At 58.4% G+C, this 19,356-nt stretch overlaps 2 long non-coding RNA genes across 2 annotated transcripts; both read left to right on the forward strand.

The window, feature by feature from the left end:
• Positions 1-1,702: 1,702 nt before the first annotated feature.
• On the forward strand, positions 1,703-5,219 carry LOC144741856 (uncharacterized). Its single transcript, XR_013590047.1, has 3 exons — positions 1,703-1,810; positions 4,670-4,820; positions 5,123-5,219. It is a non-coding gene; the product is annotated as an uncharacterized LOC144741856 (long non-coding RNA).
• Positions 5,220-11,215: 5,996 nt separating this feature from the next.
• On the forward strand, positions 11,216-12,877 carry LOC144741857 (uncharacterized). Its single transcript, XR_013590048.1, has 2 exons — positions 11,216-11,570; positions 12,835-12,877. It is a non-coding gene; the product is annotated as an uncharacterized LOC144741857 (long non-coding RNA).
• The last annotated feature ends 6,479 nt before the right edge of the window (positions 12,878-19,356 follow it).

Here is a 19,356-nt window from a genome sequence, read left to right on the forward strand (position 1 = left end):
TGGGTCTCTGTGTGGTGGTGAGTCTGTGGGTCTCTGTATGAGTCTGTGAGTCTCTGTGTGGTGAGGGGAGTGAGTCTGTGGGTCTCTGTATGAGTCTGTGGGTCTCTGTGTGGTGAGGGGAGTGAGTCTGTGAGTCTCTGTGTGGTGAGGGGAGTGAGTCTGTGGGTCTCTGTATGAGTCTGTGGGTCTCTGTGTGGTGAGGGGAGTGAGTCTGTGGGTCTCTGTATGAGTCTGTGGGTCTCTGTGTGGTGAGGGGAGTGAGTCTGTGGGTCTCTGTATGAGTCTGTGAGTCTCTGTATGAGTCTGTGGGTCTCTGTGTGGTGGTGAGTCTGTGGGTCTCTGTATGAGTCTGTGGGTCTCTGTATGAGTCTGTGGGTCTCTGTATGAGTCTGTGGGTCTCTGTGTGGTGAGGGGAGTGAGTCTGAGTCTCTGTGTGGTGAGGGGAGTGAGTCTGTGGGTCTCTGTATGAGTCTGTGAGTCTCTGTGTGGTGAGGGGAGTGAGTCTGTGGGTCTCTGTATGAGTCTGTGAGTCTCTGTATGAGTCTGTGAGTCTCTGTGTGAGTCTGTGAGTCTCTGTGTGAGTCTGTGGGTCTCTGTGTGGTGGTGAGTCTGTGGGTCTCTGTGTGGTGGTGAGTCTGTGGGTCTCTGTATGAGTCTGTGGGTCTCTGTATGAGTCTGTGGGTCTCTGTGTGGTGAGGGGAGTGAGTCTGTGAGTCTCTGTGTGGTGAGGGGAGTGAGTCTGTGGGTCTCTGTATGAGTCTGTGGGTCTCTGTGTGGTGAGGGGAGTGAGTCTGTGGGTCTCTGTATGAGTCTGTGAGTCTCTGTATGAGTCTGTGAGTCTCTGTGTGAGTCTGTGGGTCTCTGTGTGGTGGTGAGTCTGTGGGTCTCTGTGTGGTGGTGAGTCTGTGGGTCTCTGTATGAGTCTGTGAGTCTCTGTATGAGTCTGTGAGTCTCTGTGTGGTGAGGGGAGTGAGTCTGTGGGTCTCTGTATGAGTCTGTGAGTCTCTGTATGAGTCTGTGAGTCTCTGTGTGAGTCTGTGAGTCTCTGTGTGAGTCTGTGGGTCTCTGTGTGGTGGTGAGTCTGTGGGTCTCTGTGTGGTGGTGAGTCTGTGGGTCTCTGTATGAGTCTGTGAGTCTCTGTATGAGTCTGTGAGTCTCTGTATGAGTCTGTGAGTCTCTGTGTGAGTCTGTGGGTCTCTGTGTGGTGGTGAGTCTGTGGGTCTCTGTGTGGTGGTGAGTCTGTGGGTCTCTGTATGAGTCTGTGGGTCTCTGTATGAGTCTGTGGGTCTCTGTGTGGTGAGGGGAGTGAGTCTGTGGGTCTCTGTATGAGTCTGTGGGTCTCTGTGTGGTGGTGAGTCTGTGGGTCTCTGTATGAGTCTGTGGGTCTCTGTGTGGTGAGGGGAGTGAGTCTGTGAGTCTCTGTGTGGTGAGGGAAGTGAGTCTGTGGGTCTCTGTGTGGTGGTGAGTCTGTGGGTCTCTGTATGAGTCTGTGGGTCTCTGTGTGGTGAGGGGAGTGAGTCTGTGGGTCTCTGTATGAGTCTGTGGGTCTCTGTGTGGTGAGGGGAGTGAGTCTGTGGGTCTCTGTATGAGTCTGTGAGTCTCTGTATGAGTCTGTGAGTCTCTGTGTGAGTCTGGGTCTCTGTGTGGTGGTGAGTCTGTGGGTCTCTGTGTGGTGGTGAGTCTATGAGTCACCATACTGGGTCCTGGTCTGTAAACGTGGAGTGGGAACTGTATTTCAGATGACGTCCCAATCGCTGCATGCTGGCTCTGATCACCACGATCATGATCGTGGCAATCACCACCACAGATGGTGAGTGATCACTCACTCACCCACTCACTCAACCACTCACTCAACCACTCACTCACGCCACTCACTCACCCACTCACTTACTCACTCACTCACCCACCCACTCACTCACTTACTCACTCACCCACCCACTCACGCACTCACTAACTCACTCACTCACCCACTCACTCACCCACCCACCACTCACCCACTCACCCACTCACTCACTAACTCACTCACTCACTCACTCACTCAATCACCCACCCACTCACCCACTCACCCACTCACCCACTAACTCACTCACTCACCCACTCACTCACCCACTCACTCACCCACCCACTCACTCACCCACCCACCCACCCACTCACTCACCCACCCACCCACCCACTCACTCACCCACTCACCCACTCACCCACCACTCACCCACTCACTCACCCACTCACCCACTCACCCATTCACTCACCCACTCACTCACCCACCCATTCACCCACTCACTCACTCACTCACCCCTCACCCACTCACTCACCCACTCACTCACCCACCCACTCACCCACTCACTCACCCACTCACCCACTCACTCACTCACCCACTCCACTCACCACTCACTCACCACCCATGCACCCACTCACCCACTCACCCACTCACTCACCCACTCACCCATTCACCCCACTCACTCACCCACTCACCCATTCACCCCACTCACCCACTCACCCACTCACTCACCCACTCACCCACTCACCCATTCACCCATTCACCCACTCACTCACCCACTCACCCACTCACCCACTCACTCACCCACTCACCCACTCACCACCCACTCACTCACCCACCCATGCACCCACTCACCCACTCACCCACTCACTCACCCACTCACCCATTCACCCACTCACTCACCCACTCACCCACCCACCCACTCACCCACTCACCCACTCACCCACTCCACTCACCCACCCACTCACCTCACTCACCCACTCACCCACCCACTCACCCACTCACCCACTTCACCCACTCACTCACCCCACTCACCCACTCACCCACCCACCCACTCACCCACTCACCCACTCACCCACCCACTCACCCACCCACTCACTCACTCACCCACTCACCCACCCACTCACCCACTCACCCACTCACCCACTCACCCACCCACTCACCCACTCACCCACTCACCCCTCACTCACCCACTCACCCACTCACTCACCCACTCACTCACCCACCCACTCACCCACTCACTCACCCACTCACCCACTCACTCACTCACCCACTCACTCACCCACTCACTCACCCACCCATCACCCACTCACCCACTCACCCACTCACCACTCACCCACTCACCCATTCACCCACTCACTCACCCACTCACCCATTCACCCACTCACCCACTCACCCACTCACTCACCCACTCACCCACTCACCCATTCACCCATTCACCCACTCACTCACCCACTCACCCACTCACCCACTCACTCACCCACTCACCCACTCACTCACCCACTCACTCACCCACCCATGCACCCACTCACCCCACTCACCCCCACTCACCTCACCCCACTCACCCATTCACCCACTCACTCACCCACTCACCCCACCCACCCACTCACCCACTCACCCACTCACCCACCCACTCACCCACCCACTCACTCACTCACCCACTCACCCACCCACTCACCCACTCACCCATTCACCCACTCACTCACCCACTCACCCACTCCACCCACTCACCCACTCACACCACTCACCCACTCACCCACCCACACCCACTCCACTCACTCACTCACCCACTCACCCACCCACTCACCCACTCACCCATTCACCCTTCACCCACTCACTCACCCACTCACCCACCCACCCACTCACCCACTCACCCACTCACCCACCCACTCACCCACCCACTCACCCACTCACTCACCCACTCACCCACCCACTCACCCACTCACCCACTCACCCACTCACCCACCCACTCACCCACTCACCCACTCACCCACTCCACTCACCCACTCACCCACTCACTCACCCACTCACTCACCCACTCACTCACCCACTCACTCACCCACTCACCCACTCACTCACTCACCCACTCACTCACCCACTCACTCACCCACCCATGCACCCACTCACCCACTCACCCACTCACTCACCCACTCACCCATTCACCCACTCACTCACCCACTCACCCATTCACCCACTCACCCCACTCACCCACTCACTCACCCACTCACTCACCCACTCACCCATTCACCCATTCACCCACTCACTCACCCACTCACCCACTCACCCACTCACTCACCCACTCACCCACTCACTCACCCACTCACTCACCCACCATGCACCCACTCACCCACTCACCCACTCACTCACCCACTCACCCATTCACCCACTCACTCACCCACTCACCCACCCACCCACTCACCCACTCACCCACTCACCCACCCACTCACCCCACCCACTCACTCACTCACCCACTCACCCACCCACTCACCCACTCACCCATTCACCCACTCACTCACCCACCCACCCACTCACCCACTCACCCACTCACCCACCCACTCACCCACCCACTCACTCACTCACCCACTCACCCACCCACTCACCCACTCACCCACTCACCCACTCACCCACCCACTCACCCACTCACCCCACTCACCCACTCACTCACCCACTCACCCACTCACTCACCCACTCACCCACTCACCCACTCACTCACCCACTCACCCACTCACCCACTCACCCACTCACTCACCCACTCACCCACTCACCCACTCACCCCACCCACTCACCCATTCTCTATGTATCTCTATGTGTCTCTATGAGTCTCTATGGGTCTCTATTAACGATCTCCCCTCGCCCCCACTCCCCCCCCCTCCCCATTGTGACGTCACGCAGCCTCCCCCCTGCGTGACGTCACTGCCAGGCGCGTGACGTCACGGGCACAGCCACGCCCCCTGGAACATCCACATGAAGATGGTGGTGGGTGGTGGTGGTGACGATGAAGATGGTGACGATGAAGATGGTGACGATGAAGATGGTGGTGGTGGTGGTGGGTGACGATGAAGATGGTGGTGGTGGGTGACGATGAAGATGGTGACGATGAAGATGGTGACGATGAAGATGGTGGTGGTGGAGGTGGTGACGATGAAGATGGTGACGATGAAGATGGTGGTGGTGGAGGTGGTGACGATGAAGATGGTGACGATGGTGGTGATGATGAAGATGGTGACGATGGTGGTGACGATGGTGGTGACGATGACGATGGTGGTGATGATGATGATGGTGTAGACTATGAAGATGGTGGTGGTGGTGGTGGTGGTGACGATGAAGATGGTGGTGGTGGTGGAGGTGGTGACGATGAAGATGGTGACGATGGTGGTGGTGGTGGAGGTGACGATGAAGATGGTGGTGGTGGTGGTGACGATGAAGATGGTGACGATGGTGGTGACGATGAAGATGGTGACGATGGTGGTGACGATGAAGATGGTGACGATGAAGATGGTGGGTGGTGGTGGTGGTGGGTGACGATGAAGATGGTGACGATGTAGACTATGAAGATGATGGTGGTGGAGGTGGTGATGGTGGTGATGACAATGAAGATGGTGGTGATGGTGGTGACGATGAAGATGGTGGTGATGGTGATGGTGATGTAGACCATGAAGATGGCGATAATGAAGATGGTGGTGATGGTGATGGTGATGTAGACCATGAAGATGGTGGTGATGATGGTGGTGATGGTGGTGGGTGACGATGGTGGTGGTGGTGATGATGAAGATGGTGATGGTGACGAAGATGGTGTAGACCATGAAGATGGTGGTGATGATGGTGGTGATGGTGGTGATGATGTAGAACCATGAAGATGGTGGTGATGATGGTGGTGATGGTGGTGGTGACGATGGTGGTGACGATGGTGGTGACGATGACGATGGTGGTGATGATGATGATGGTGTAGACTATGAAGATGGTGATGGTGGTGGTGACGATGAAGATGGTGATGATGGTGGCGATGGTGGTGACGAAGATGGTGGTGACGATGGTGGTGACGTAGACTATGAAGATGATGGTGGTGACGGTGGTGACGATCGTGATGGTGGTGACGATGGTGACAATGAAGATGGTGATGGTGGTGATGTTGACAATGAAGATGGTGATGGTGGTGATGTTGACAATGAAGATGGTGATGGTGGTGATGTTGACAATGATGATGGTTGATGGTGGTGATGTTGACAATGATGATGGTGATGGTGGTGATGTTGGACAATGAAGATGGTGATGGTGGTGATGTTGACAATGAAGATGGTGATGGTGGTGATGTTGACAATGATGATGGTGATGGTGGTGATGTTGACAATGAAGATGGTGATGGTGGTGATGTTGACAATGAAGATGGTGATGGTGGTGATGTTGACAATGATGATGGTGATGGTGGTGATGTTGACAATGAAGATGGTGATGGTGGTGATGTTGACAATGAAGATGGTGATGGTGGTGATGGTGGACGATGAAGATGGTGATGGTGGTGATGTTGACAATGAAGATGGTGATGGTGGTGATGTTGACAATGATGATGGTGATGGTGGTGATGTTGACAATGAAGATGGTGATGGTGGTGATGGTGACGATGAAGGATGGTGATGGTGGTGATGTTGACAATGAAGATGGTGATGGTGGTGATGTTGACAATGAAGATGGTGATGGTGGTGATGTTGACAATGAAGATGGTGATGGTGGTGATGTTGACAATGAAGATGGTGATGGTGGTGATGTTGACAATGAAGATGGTGATGGTGGTGATGTTGACAATGAAGATGGTGATGGTGGTGATGTTGACAATCAAGATGGTGATGGTGGTGATGTTGACAATGAAGATGGTGATGGTGGTGATGTTGACAATGAAGATGGTGATGGTGGTGATGTTGACAATGAAGATGGTGATGGTGGTGATGTTGACAATGAAGATGGTGATGGTGGTGATGTTGACAATGAAGATGGTGATGGTGGTGATGTTGACAATGAAGATGGTGATGGTGGTGATGTTGACAATGAAGATGGTGATGGTGGTGATGTTGACAATGAAGATGGTGATGGTGGTGATGTTGACAATGAAGATGGTGATGGTGGTGATGTTGACAATGAAGATGGTGATGGTGGGTGATGTTGACAATGAAGATGGTGATGGTGGTGATGTTGACAATGAAGATGGTGATGGTGGTGATGTTGACAATGAAGATGGTGATGGTGGTGATGTTGACAATGAAGATGGTGATGGTGGTGATGTTGACAATGAAGATGGTGATGGTGGTGATGTTGACAATGAAGATGGTGATGGTGGTGATGTTGACAATGAAGATGGTGATGGTGGTGATGTTGACAATGAAGATGGTGATGGTGGTGATGTTGACAATGAAGATGGTGATGGTGGTGATGTTGACAATGAAGATGGTGATGGTGATGGTGGTTGATGTTGACAATGAAGATGGTGATGGTGGTGACGTGACAATGAAGATGGTGATGGTGGTGATGTTGACAATGAAGATGGTGATGGTGGTGATGTTGACAATGAAGATGGTGATGGTGGTGATGTTGACAATGAAGATGGTGATGGTGATGGTGGTGATGTTGACAATGAAGATGGGTGATGGTGGTGATGTTGACAATGAAGATGGTGATGGTGGTGATGTTGACAATGAAGATGGTGATGGTGGTGATGTTGACAATGAAGATGGTGATGGTAGTGATGTTGACAATGAAGATGGTGATGGTGGTGATGTTGACAATGAAGACGGTGATGGTGGTGATGTTGACAATGAAGATGGTGATGGTGGTGATGTTGACAATGAAGATGGTGATGGTGGTGACGATGAAGATGGTGATGGTGGTGATGGTGGTGACGATGATGGTGGTGGTGGTGGTGGTGATGATGGAAATGATGGTGGTGATGATAATGGTGGTGATGATGGTGGTGATGGTGGTGGTGATGGTGGTGATGGTGGTGATGGTGATGGTGGTGATGATGATGGTGAGGATGATGCTGGTGATGATAGTGATGGTGGTGATGGTGGTGATGGTGGTGATGATGGTGGCGATGATGGTGATGATGGTGGTGATGGTGATGATGGTGATTATGATGGTGGTGATGATGGTGGTGGTGATGGTGGTGATGATGGTGATGGTGGTGATGGTGGTGATGATGGTGATGGTGGTGATGATGGTGATGGTGGTGATGATGGTGATGATGGTGGTGATGATGGTGATGAAAATGGTGATGATGATGGTGGCGATGGTGGTGATGGTGATGGTGGTGATGGTGATGGTGGCGATGATGGTGGTGATGGTGGTGATGATGGTGGTGATGATGATGGTGATGATGCTGGTGGTGATGATGATGGTGGTGATGATGGTGTGATGATGGTGATGATTGGTGGTGATGATGATGGTGATGATGATGGTGGTGATGGTGATGATGATGGTGGTAATGATGGTGGTGATGGTGATGAGATGGTGGTATGATGGTGGTGATGATAATGGTGGTGATGATGGTGATGATGATGGTGGTGGTGATGTGATGATGATGGTGGTGAAGGTTGATGATGGTGGTAATGATGGTGGTGATGTGATGATGATGGTGGTAATGATGGTGGTGATGGTGGTGGTGGTGGTGATGATGGTGGTGATGGGTGATGATGATGGTGGTGATGGTGGTGGTGGTGGTGATGATGGTGGTGATGGTGAATGATGATGGTGGTGATGGTGGTGATGGTAATGATGGTGATGATGATGGTGGTGATGATGGTGGTGATGATGGTGGTGATGATGGTGGTGATGGTGGTGATGGTGATGAAGGTGAAGATGGTGATGATGATGGTGGTGATGGTGGTGGTGGTGGTAATGATGGTGGTGATGGTGATGAAGATGGTGGTAATGATGGTGGTGACTGGAGATGGTGGTGATGATGGTGGTGATGGTGATGATGGTGATGGGGATGATCATGATAGTCAATTTAGAATCATTAGATTTAATTGGTAGTAGCGTCAAAGTTTCTATATACAGATTACCGCAAATAGTCACTCACGTCAGTCACTCACCTCAGTCACTCACTCAGTCACCTCACTCAGTCCTCACACCCACTCGCTCAGTCACTCACTCGCTTAGTCACTCACTCAGTCACTCACACACTCGCTCAGTCACTCACTCACTCGCTTAGTCACTCACTCAGTCACACAGTCACTCACTCAGTCACTCACTCAGTCACCCACCCACTCACCCACTCACTCACCCACCCACCCACTCACTCACCCACCCACTCACTAAGTCACTCACCCCACTCACCCATCCACTCATTCACCACCCCACCCCACTCACTCACTCACCCACTCACTCACTAAGAGTCACTCACCCACTCACTCACCCACCCACTCCCCCACTCACTCACTCACCCACTCACCCCACCCACCCACCCACTCACCCACCCACTCACTCACCCACCCCACCCACCCACTCAACCCACTCACTCACCCACCCCACTCTCCTCCGTCCACCCACCATTGAGATACTGTATATCGTCACAATGCTTTAAACAAATATAATTGATCGTGTTGAACTTATTGATGGTGTAAGATTGATCGTCTATTGGCTTAAGTTTGTATAATTATATATAAAAAAATAGTTGATTAAACACGTTCAGTCTGGTGGTGTTTGCGTACTGTGAGTGTGAGTGGTGAGTGAGTGGGGTGAGTGGGGGTGGGTGAGTGGGTGAGTGAGTGGGTGGGTGAGTGGGTGGGTGAGTGGGGTGAGTGAGTGGGGTGGGTGAGGTGGGTGGGGTGGGTGATGAGTGGGTGGGTGGGTGGGTGAGTGGGTGGGTGGAGTGAGTGGGTGGGTGAGTGGGTGGGTGAGTGAGTGAGGTGGGTGGGTGAGTGGTGGGTGGGTGGGTGAGTGAGTGGGTGAGTGGGTGAGTGACTTAGTGAGTGAGTGAGGAGGGTGGGTGAGTGAGTGGGTGGGGTGAGTGGGTGGGTGAGTGAGTGAGTGGGTGAGTGAGTGGGTGGGTGGGTGAGTGAGTGGGTGAGTGGGTGAGTGACTTAGTGAGTGAGTGAGAGGGTGGGTGAGTGGGTGAATGGGTGGGTGAGTGAGTGGGTGGGTCACTCACTCACTCACTCACCACTCACCCACCCACCCACCCCACTCACCACTCACCCACCCACTCACTCACTCACCCAATCACCCACCCACTCACTCCTCCACTCACCCCACTCACTCACTCACTCACCCACTCACCACTCACTCACCCACCCACTCACCACTCAACCACGCAAACCCATATGGGGGTTAGCGTGTGTCTATATCTGTGCCTGTCTACAATTTGGGGGTTAAATTTGGAGGTGACGTCACCTCGTGTCTGAAACCTTAAACCCCGCACAGATTTAGACTCACACATAGACTCACACCACCCAATATAGACCCATAGACTCACCACCACCACCACACAGAGACCCATAGACTCACCACCACTACACAGAGACCCATAGACTCATCACCACTACACAGATAACATAGAAACAATGCGCTAACCATTGCAACCACCACTCCCCCCACTCTCTCCCCACTCCTCTCCCCACTCACTCACTCACCCACCCACTCACCCACCCACTCACCCACCCACTCACCCACCCACTCACCCACCCCACCCACTCTCCCCCCACATCTCCCCCCACCCACCCACTCACCCACCCACCCACCCACTCACCCACCCACCCACTCACCCCACTCACCCACTCCCCCACCCACCCACCCACTCACCCACCCACCCACTCACCCACTCTCCCCCCACTCTCCCCCCACCCACCCACTCACCCACCCACCCACCCACTCACCCACCCACCCACTCACCCACTCACCCACCCACCCACCCACTCACCCACCCACCCACTCACCCACCCACCGACTCACCCACCCACTCACTCACCCACCCACCCCACTCACCCACCCACCCACCCACTCACTCACCCACCCACCCACCCACCCACTCACCCACCCACTCACCCACCCACCCACCCACTCACCCACCCACCCACCCACTCACCCACCCACCCACTCACCCACCCACCCACCCACTCACCCACTCACCCACCCACCCACTCACCCACCCACCCACCCACTCACCCACCCACCCACTCACCCACCCACCCACCCCACTCACCCACTCACCCCCCCACCCACCCACTCACCCACTTACCCACCCACCCACCCACTCACCCACCCACCCATCCACCCACCCACTCACTCACCCACCCATCCACCCACCCACTCACTCACCCACCCATCCACCCACCCACTCACTCACCCACCCATCCACCCACCCACTCACCCACCCACTCACCCCCCTCCCTCCTCTCACTCCTCCCTCCCCACTCCCCCACTCCCCCTCCCCCCCCCCCTCCCTCCCTCCCCCACGACCCAATTCGTCTGGCCACATTCACTCCGCGCCTCGCCTTGACAGGGGGTTGGTCCGCGTGCCTCGAAACGTCGAACCCAGCGCCGTGAAACTCGCAGAAACTTTCAGAACAAATTCGCTTTCCGCGCCCGTCAAATCGTGACGATTTCCCCGAAATTTTCACGATTCGTACCGGACGCGGGAGATTTTTAGTTTAGTTTTTATGATAAAAAAAAACAACAACTTTAATCGCTGTTTGGAGTGACGTGGGTTTTGCCGGGGTTGGGTGGGGGAGGTTTTGAACGCCGATCGGGCAGAAGGTGATTCCAGCAAAGTCGACGACTTGGAGAGTGGGGTAGCGACTATCAGGTTAGTGCGGTGTGTGTGGTGTGGTGTGGGTGGTGAGGGGGTGGGTGGGTGAGTGGGTGGGTGGGGTGAGTGAGTGGGTGAATGAGCGGGTGGGTGAGTGAGTGAGTGGGTGGGTGAGTGGGTGGGTGGGTGAGTGAGTGGGGTGGGTGGGGTGAGTGGGTGGGTGGGTGGGTGAGTGAGTGGGTGGGTGAGTGAGTGAGTGGGTGGGTGAGTGAGTGGGTGGGTGGAGTGAGTGGGTGGGTGAGTTAGTTGGTGAGTGGGTGGGTGAGTGGGTGGGTGAGTGAGTAGGTGGGGTGAGTGAGGTGGGTGGGTGGGTGAGTGAGTGGGTGGGTGGGTGAGTGAGTGGGGTGAGTGAGTGGGTGAGTGAGTGAGTGGGTGGGTGAGTGGGTGGGTGAGTGAGTGGGTGGGTGAGTTAGTTGGTGAGTGGGTGGGTGAGTGGGTGGGGTGGGTGAGTAGGTGGGGTGAGTGAGTGAGTGGGTGAGTCGGTGGGTGGGTGAGTGAGTGGGTGATTTAGTGAGTGACTGAGTGAGTGAGTGGGTGAGTGAGTGGGTGTGTGGGTGGGTGAGTGGGTGGGTGAATGGGTGGGTGAGTTAGTGGGTGAGTGGGTGGGTAGGTGGGTGAGTGAGTGTGTGTGGGTGGGTGAGTGGGTGGGTGAGTGGGTGGGTGAGTGGGTGGGTGAGTGGGTGGGTGGGTGAGTGGGTGGGTGGGTGGGTGAGTGAGTGTGTGTGGGGTGGGTGGGTGAGTGGGTGGGTGAGTGGGTGAGTGAGTGAGTGAGTGGGTGAGTTAGTGGGTGAGTGGGTGGGTGGGTGAGTGAGTGTGTGTGGGTGGGTGAGTGGGTGGGTGAGTGAGTGGGTGGGTGAGTGGGTGGGTGAGTGGGTGGGTGGGTGAGGAGGTGGGTGAGTGAGTGAGTGGGTGAGTCGGTGGGTGGGTGAGTGAGTGGGTGATTTAGTGAGAGACTGAGTGAGTGAGTGGGTGAGTGAGTGGGTGAGTGATTGGGTGTGTGGGTGGGTGAGTGGGGTGAGTGGGTGGGTGGGTGAATTAGTGGATGAGTGAGTGAGTGGGTGGGTGAGTTAGTGGGTGGGTTGGTGAGTGGGTGAGTGGGTGGGTGAGTGGGTGGGTGAGTGGCTGACTGAATGACCGAGTGAGTGACTGAGTGAGTGAGTGATGTTCTGAATGACCGAGTGAGTGACTGAGTGAGTGAGTGATGTTGTCTATGTTGATGTTGTTGTTGATGTTGTTGTTGATGTTGTTGTTGATGCTGTAGACGGAACGATGTCTTACATCAGCGTGAGTGGAGATCAGAAGAAGCATGCCCATCTCATCGCTAGGCAACTCAACGAGAGCGGTAGAACAACATCAACAACAACATCACAGTCACTCACCCACCCACTCACCCACCCACTCACTCACTCACCCACCCACCCACTCACCCACCCACCCACTCACTCACTCACTCACTCACCCACCCACCCACTCTCACTCACTCACTCACCCACCCACCCACTCACCCATCCATCCACTCACCCACCCACTCACCCACCCACCCACTCACTCACCCACCCATCTATCCACTCACCCACTCACCCACCCACTCACTCACCCACTCACCCACTCACCCACCCACTCACCCACCCACCCACCCACTCACCCACCCACCCACCCACTCACGCACCCACCCACCCACCCACTCACTCACTCACTCACCCATCCATCCACTCACCCACTCACCCACCCACTCACTCACTCACCCACTCACTCACCCACTCACCCACCCAGTCACTCACCCACTCACCCACCCCAGTCACTCACCCACTCACCCACCCAGCACTCACCCACTCACCCACCACCCACCACCCACCCACCCACCACCACACCCACCCACCCACCCCACCCACCCACCCACCCACTCACCCACCCACTCACTCACTCACCCATCCATCCACCCACCCACTCACCCACTCACCCACCCACTAACTCACCCACAACTCACCCACTCACCCACCCACTCACCCCACCCCACTCACTCACTCACCCACCCACCCCACCACTCACCCCCCCCCACCCACTCACTCACTCACGCACCCACTCACCCACCCACCCACTCACCCACCCACCCACCCACTCACTCACCCACCCATCTATCCACTCACCCACTCACCCACCCACTCACTCACCACCCACCCACTCACTCACCCACCCCACCACTCACTCACCCACCCACCCACTCACCCACCCACCCACTCACTCACCCACCTACCCACCCACCCACCCACCCACCCCACTCACTCACCCACCCACCCACCCACCCACTCACTCACCCACCCCACTCACTCACTCACCCACCCACCCACCCACCCACTCACTCACCCACTCCACTCACCCACCCCACCCACTCACTCACCCACCCACCCCACTCACCCCACCCACCCACCCACCCACTCACTCACCCACCCACCCACTCACTCACTCACCCACCCACCCACTCACCCACCCACCCACCCACTCACTCACCCACCCACTCACTCACCTCACCCACTCACTCACCCACTCACTCACCCCCACCATCCACCCCCACTCCCACCCACTCACCCTCACCCACCCACCCACCCCCACCACTCACTCACCCACCCACCTCACTCACCCACCCATCCATCCACTCACTCCACCACCCACTCACCCACCCACTCACTCACCCACCCACCCACCCACCCCACCCACTCACTCACTCACTCACTCACCCACCCCACTCACCCACCCACCCACTCACTCACTCACCCACCCACCCACCCACCCACCCACCCCATTCACCCACTCACTCACCCCACTCACTCACACCACCCACCCACCCACCTCACTCACCCCACCCCATCCATCCACTCACCAACTCACCCACCCACTCACCCACCCACCCACTCACTCACCCACTCACCCCACCCACTCACCCACCCATCCACCCACTCACTCACCCACCCACCCACCCCCCCCACCCACCCACTCACTCACTCACCCACCACCCACCCACCCCGCCCACTCACTCACTCACCCACTCACCCACCCACTCACTCACCCACCCACCCACCCACTCACTCACTCACCCACTCACTCACCACTCACCCACCCACCCACTCATCCACCCACTCACAAACCCACTCACCCACCCCACCCACTCACCCACCCTCCCACCCCACTCACCCACCCACCCACCCACCCACTCACCCACCCCATCCACTCACCCACCCACTCACCCACCCCACTCACCCAGCCACCCCACCCCACTCACCCACCCTCCCCACCCACTCACCCACCCACTCACCCCCCCACCCACCCACTCACTCACTCACTCACCCCACCCACTCACCCACCCACCCACTCACTCACTCACTCACCCACTCACCCACTCACTCACCCACCCCACCCACTCATCCACCCACTCACCCACCCACTCACCTACCCACCCACTCACCCACCCACCCACCCACTCACCCACCCATCCACCCACTCACCCACCCATCCACCCACTCACCCACCCACCCACCCATCCACCCACTCACCCCACCCATCCACCCACTCACTCACCCACTCCACCCACCCACCCACCCACTCACTCACTCACTCACTCACTCACCCACCCACCCACCCACTCACCCACCCACCCACTCACCCACCCACTCACTCACCTCACCCACCCACCCACCCACTCACTCACCCACCCCACTCACTCACCCACCCACTCACCCACCCACTCACTCACTCACCCACCCACTCACCCCACCCACCCACTCACCCACCCACCCACTCACCCACTCACCCACCCACTCACCCACCCCCCCACTCACCCACCCACCCCACTCACCCACCCCACCCACTCACCCACTCACCCACTCACTCACCCACCCACTCACCCCACTCACCCACTCACCCCCACCCATCCACTCACTCACCCACCCATCCATCCACTCACCCACTCACCCACCCACCACCCACCCACCCACCCACCCACCCACTCACTCACTCACCCACCCCACTCACTCACCCACCCATCCATCCACTCACCCACTCACCCACCCACTCACCCACCCACCCACCACTCACTCACCCACCCACCCACCCACCAACCCACCCACCCCACCCACCCACTCACTCACTCACCCACCCACCCCCACTCACCCACCCACCCACCCACTCACCCACCCACCCACTCACTCACTCACTCACCCACTCACTCACCCAACCACCCACCCATCCATCCACTCACCCACTCACCCCACCCACTCACCCACCCACCCACCCACTCACTCACCCACCCACCACCCACCCACTCACCCACCCACCCACTCACCCACTCACCCACCCACTCACCCACCCACCCACTCACTCACCCACCCACTCACCCCCCCACCCACCCCACTCACCACTCACTCACCCACTCACCCACCCACCCTCCCACTCACTCACTCACCCACTCACCCACCCACTCACTCACCACCCACCCACCCACCCACCCACCCCACTCACTCACCCACTCACTCACTCACTCCACCCACCCACCCACTCACAAACCCACTCACCCACCCACCCACTCACCCACCCTCCCACCCACCCACCCACCCACCCACTCACCCACCCACCCACACCCACTCACCCACCCATCCACCCACCCACCCCACCCACTCACACCCACCCACCCACCCACCCACCCTCCCACCCACTCACCCACCCCCTCACCCACCCACCCACCCACCCACTCACTCACTCACTCACTCACTCACCCACCCACCCACTCACCCACCCACTCACCCACCCACCCACCCACCCACTCACCCACCCACCCACCCACTCACCCACCCATCCACCCACTCACCCACCCACCCACCCATCCCCCACCCACCACTCACCCACTCACCCACCCATCCACCCACTCACTCACCCACTCACCCACCCACCCACTCACTCACCCACTCACTCACCACTCACCCACTCACTCACCCCACTCACCCACCCACCCACCCACTCACCACCCACTCACCCCACTCCACCCACCCACCCACTCACCCCCCCCCACCACCCACCCACCCACTCACTCACTCACCCACTCACCCACCCACTCACTCACCTCACCCACCCACCCACCCACCCACCCACCCACCCACCCACTCACTCACTCACCCACTCACTCACTCACTCACCCACCCACCCACTCATCCACCCACTCACAAACCCACTCACCCACCCACCCACCCACTCACCCACCCTCCCACCCACCCACCACCCACTCACCCACCCACCCACCCCACCCACCCACCCACTCACCCACCCATCCACCCACTCACCCCACCCACTCACCCACCCACTCACCCAGCCACCCACCCACTCACCCACCCTCCCACCCACTCACTCACCCACTCACCTCACTCACTCACCCACCCACCCCACTCATCCACCCACTCACCCACCCACTCACCTACCCACCCCACTCACCCACCCACCCACCCACTCACCCACCCACCCACCCCACCCACCCACTCACCCACCCACTCACCCACCCACCCACCCACCCACTCACCCACCCACCCACCCCACCCACTCACCCACCCCACCCACCCACTCACCCACCCATCCACCCACCCATCCACCCACTCACCCACCCACCCACCCACCCACCCACCCACCCACTCACTCACCCACCCTCCCACCCACTCACCCCACCCACTCACTCACTCACCCACTCACTCACTCACCCACCCACCCACTCACTCACCCACTCACCCACCCACTCACCTACCCACCCACCCACCCCACTCACCCACCCACCCACCCACCCACCCACCCACTCACCCACCCACCCACCCACTCACTCACCCACTCACTCACCCACCCCACTCACCCACTCACCCTCTCACCCACCGACCCACCCATCCACTCACTCACCCCACCCATCCATCCACTCACCCACTCACCCACCCACTCACCCACCCACCCACCCCCCACCCACTCACTCACTCACTCACCCACCCACTCACTCACTCACCCACCATCCATCCACTCACCACCCACCCACCCACCCACCCACCCACCCACTCACCCACCCACCCACCCACCCCACCCACTCACTCACTCACCCACCCACTCACCCACCCACCCACTCACTCACTCACCCACCCACCCACTCACCCCACCCACCCACCCACTCACCCACCCACCCACCCACTCACTCACCCACCTCACTCACCAACCACCCACCCATCCATCCCACTCACCCACTCACCCACCCACTCACCCACCCCACCCACTCACTCACCCACTCACCCACCCACTCACTCACCCACCCCACCCACTCACTCACCCACCCACTCACCCCCCCACCCACCCACTCACTCACTCACTCACCCACTCACCCCACCCACCCTCCCACTCACCTCACTCACCCACCCACCCTCCCACTCACTCACCCACTCACCCACCCACCCACCCACTCACTCACTCACCCACTCACTCACTCACTCACTCACCCACCCACCCACTCATCCACCCACTCACAAACCCACTCACCCACCCACCCACTCACCCACCCTCCCACCCACCCACCCACTCACCCACCCACCCACCCACCCACTCACCCACCCACTCACCACCCACCCACTCACCCAGCCACCCACCCACTCACCCACCCTCCCACCCACTCACCCACCCACTCACTCACTCACTCACTCACCCACTCACCACTCACTCACTCACTCACCCACCCACCCACTCATCCACCACTCACCTACCCACCCACCCACTCACCCACCCACCCACCCACTCACCCACCCACCCACCCACCCACCCACTCACCCACCCACCCACCCACCCACGCACCCCACTCACCCACCCATCCACTCACCCACCCATCCCACCCACTCACCCACTCACCCACCCATCCACCCACCTCACTCACCCCACTCACCCACCCACCCACCCACTCACTCACCCACTCACTCCACTCACTCACTCACTCACCCCACTCACCCACCCACCCACCACCCACTCACTCACTCACTCACCCACTCACCCACCCACCCACCCACTCACTCACCCCACTCACCGACCCACCCCCACCCACTCACTCACCACCCACTCACCCACCCACCCACCCACTCACCCACCCCCACCACCCACCCACTCACCCACTCACTCACCCACTCACCCACCCACTCACCCACTCACCCACCCACTCACCCACTCACCCCACCCACTCACCCACTCACCCACCCACCCACCCACTCACTCACTCACCCACTCACTCACTCACTCACCCCCACCCACCCACTCATCCACCCACTCACAAACCCACTCACCCACCCACCCACCCACTCACCCACCCTCCCCACCCACCCACCCACTCACCCACCCACCCACCCACCCACCCACCCACTCACCCACCCATCCACCCACTCACCCAGCCACCCACCCACTCACCCACCCTCCCACCCACTCACCCACCCACTCACCCACCCACCCCACCCACTCACTCACTCACTCACCCACTCACTCACTCACCCACCCACCCACTCATCCACCCACTCACCCCACCCACTCACCGACCCACCCCACCCACTCACCCACCCACCCACCCACTCACCCACCCACCCACCCACTCACCCACCCACCCACCCACCCACTCACTCACCCACCCATCCACCCACTCACCCATCCACCCACCCACTCACCCACTCACCCCACCCATCCACCCACCACTCACCCTCACCACCCACTCACCCACCCACTCACCCCACCCACCCACTCA

This window comes from Lampetra planeri, unplaced genomic scaffold (assembly GCF_965212315.1).
Source record: "Lampetra planeri unplaced genomic scaffold, kcLamPlan1.2.h2 scaffold_744, whole genome shotgun sequence".
Taxonomy (NCBI): Eukaryota; Metazoa; Chordata; class Hyperoartia; order Petromyzontiformes; family Petromyzontidae; genus Lampetra; species Lampetra planeri.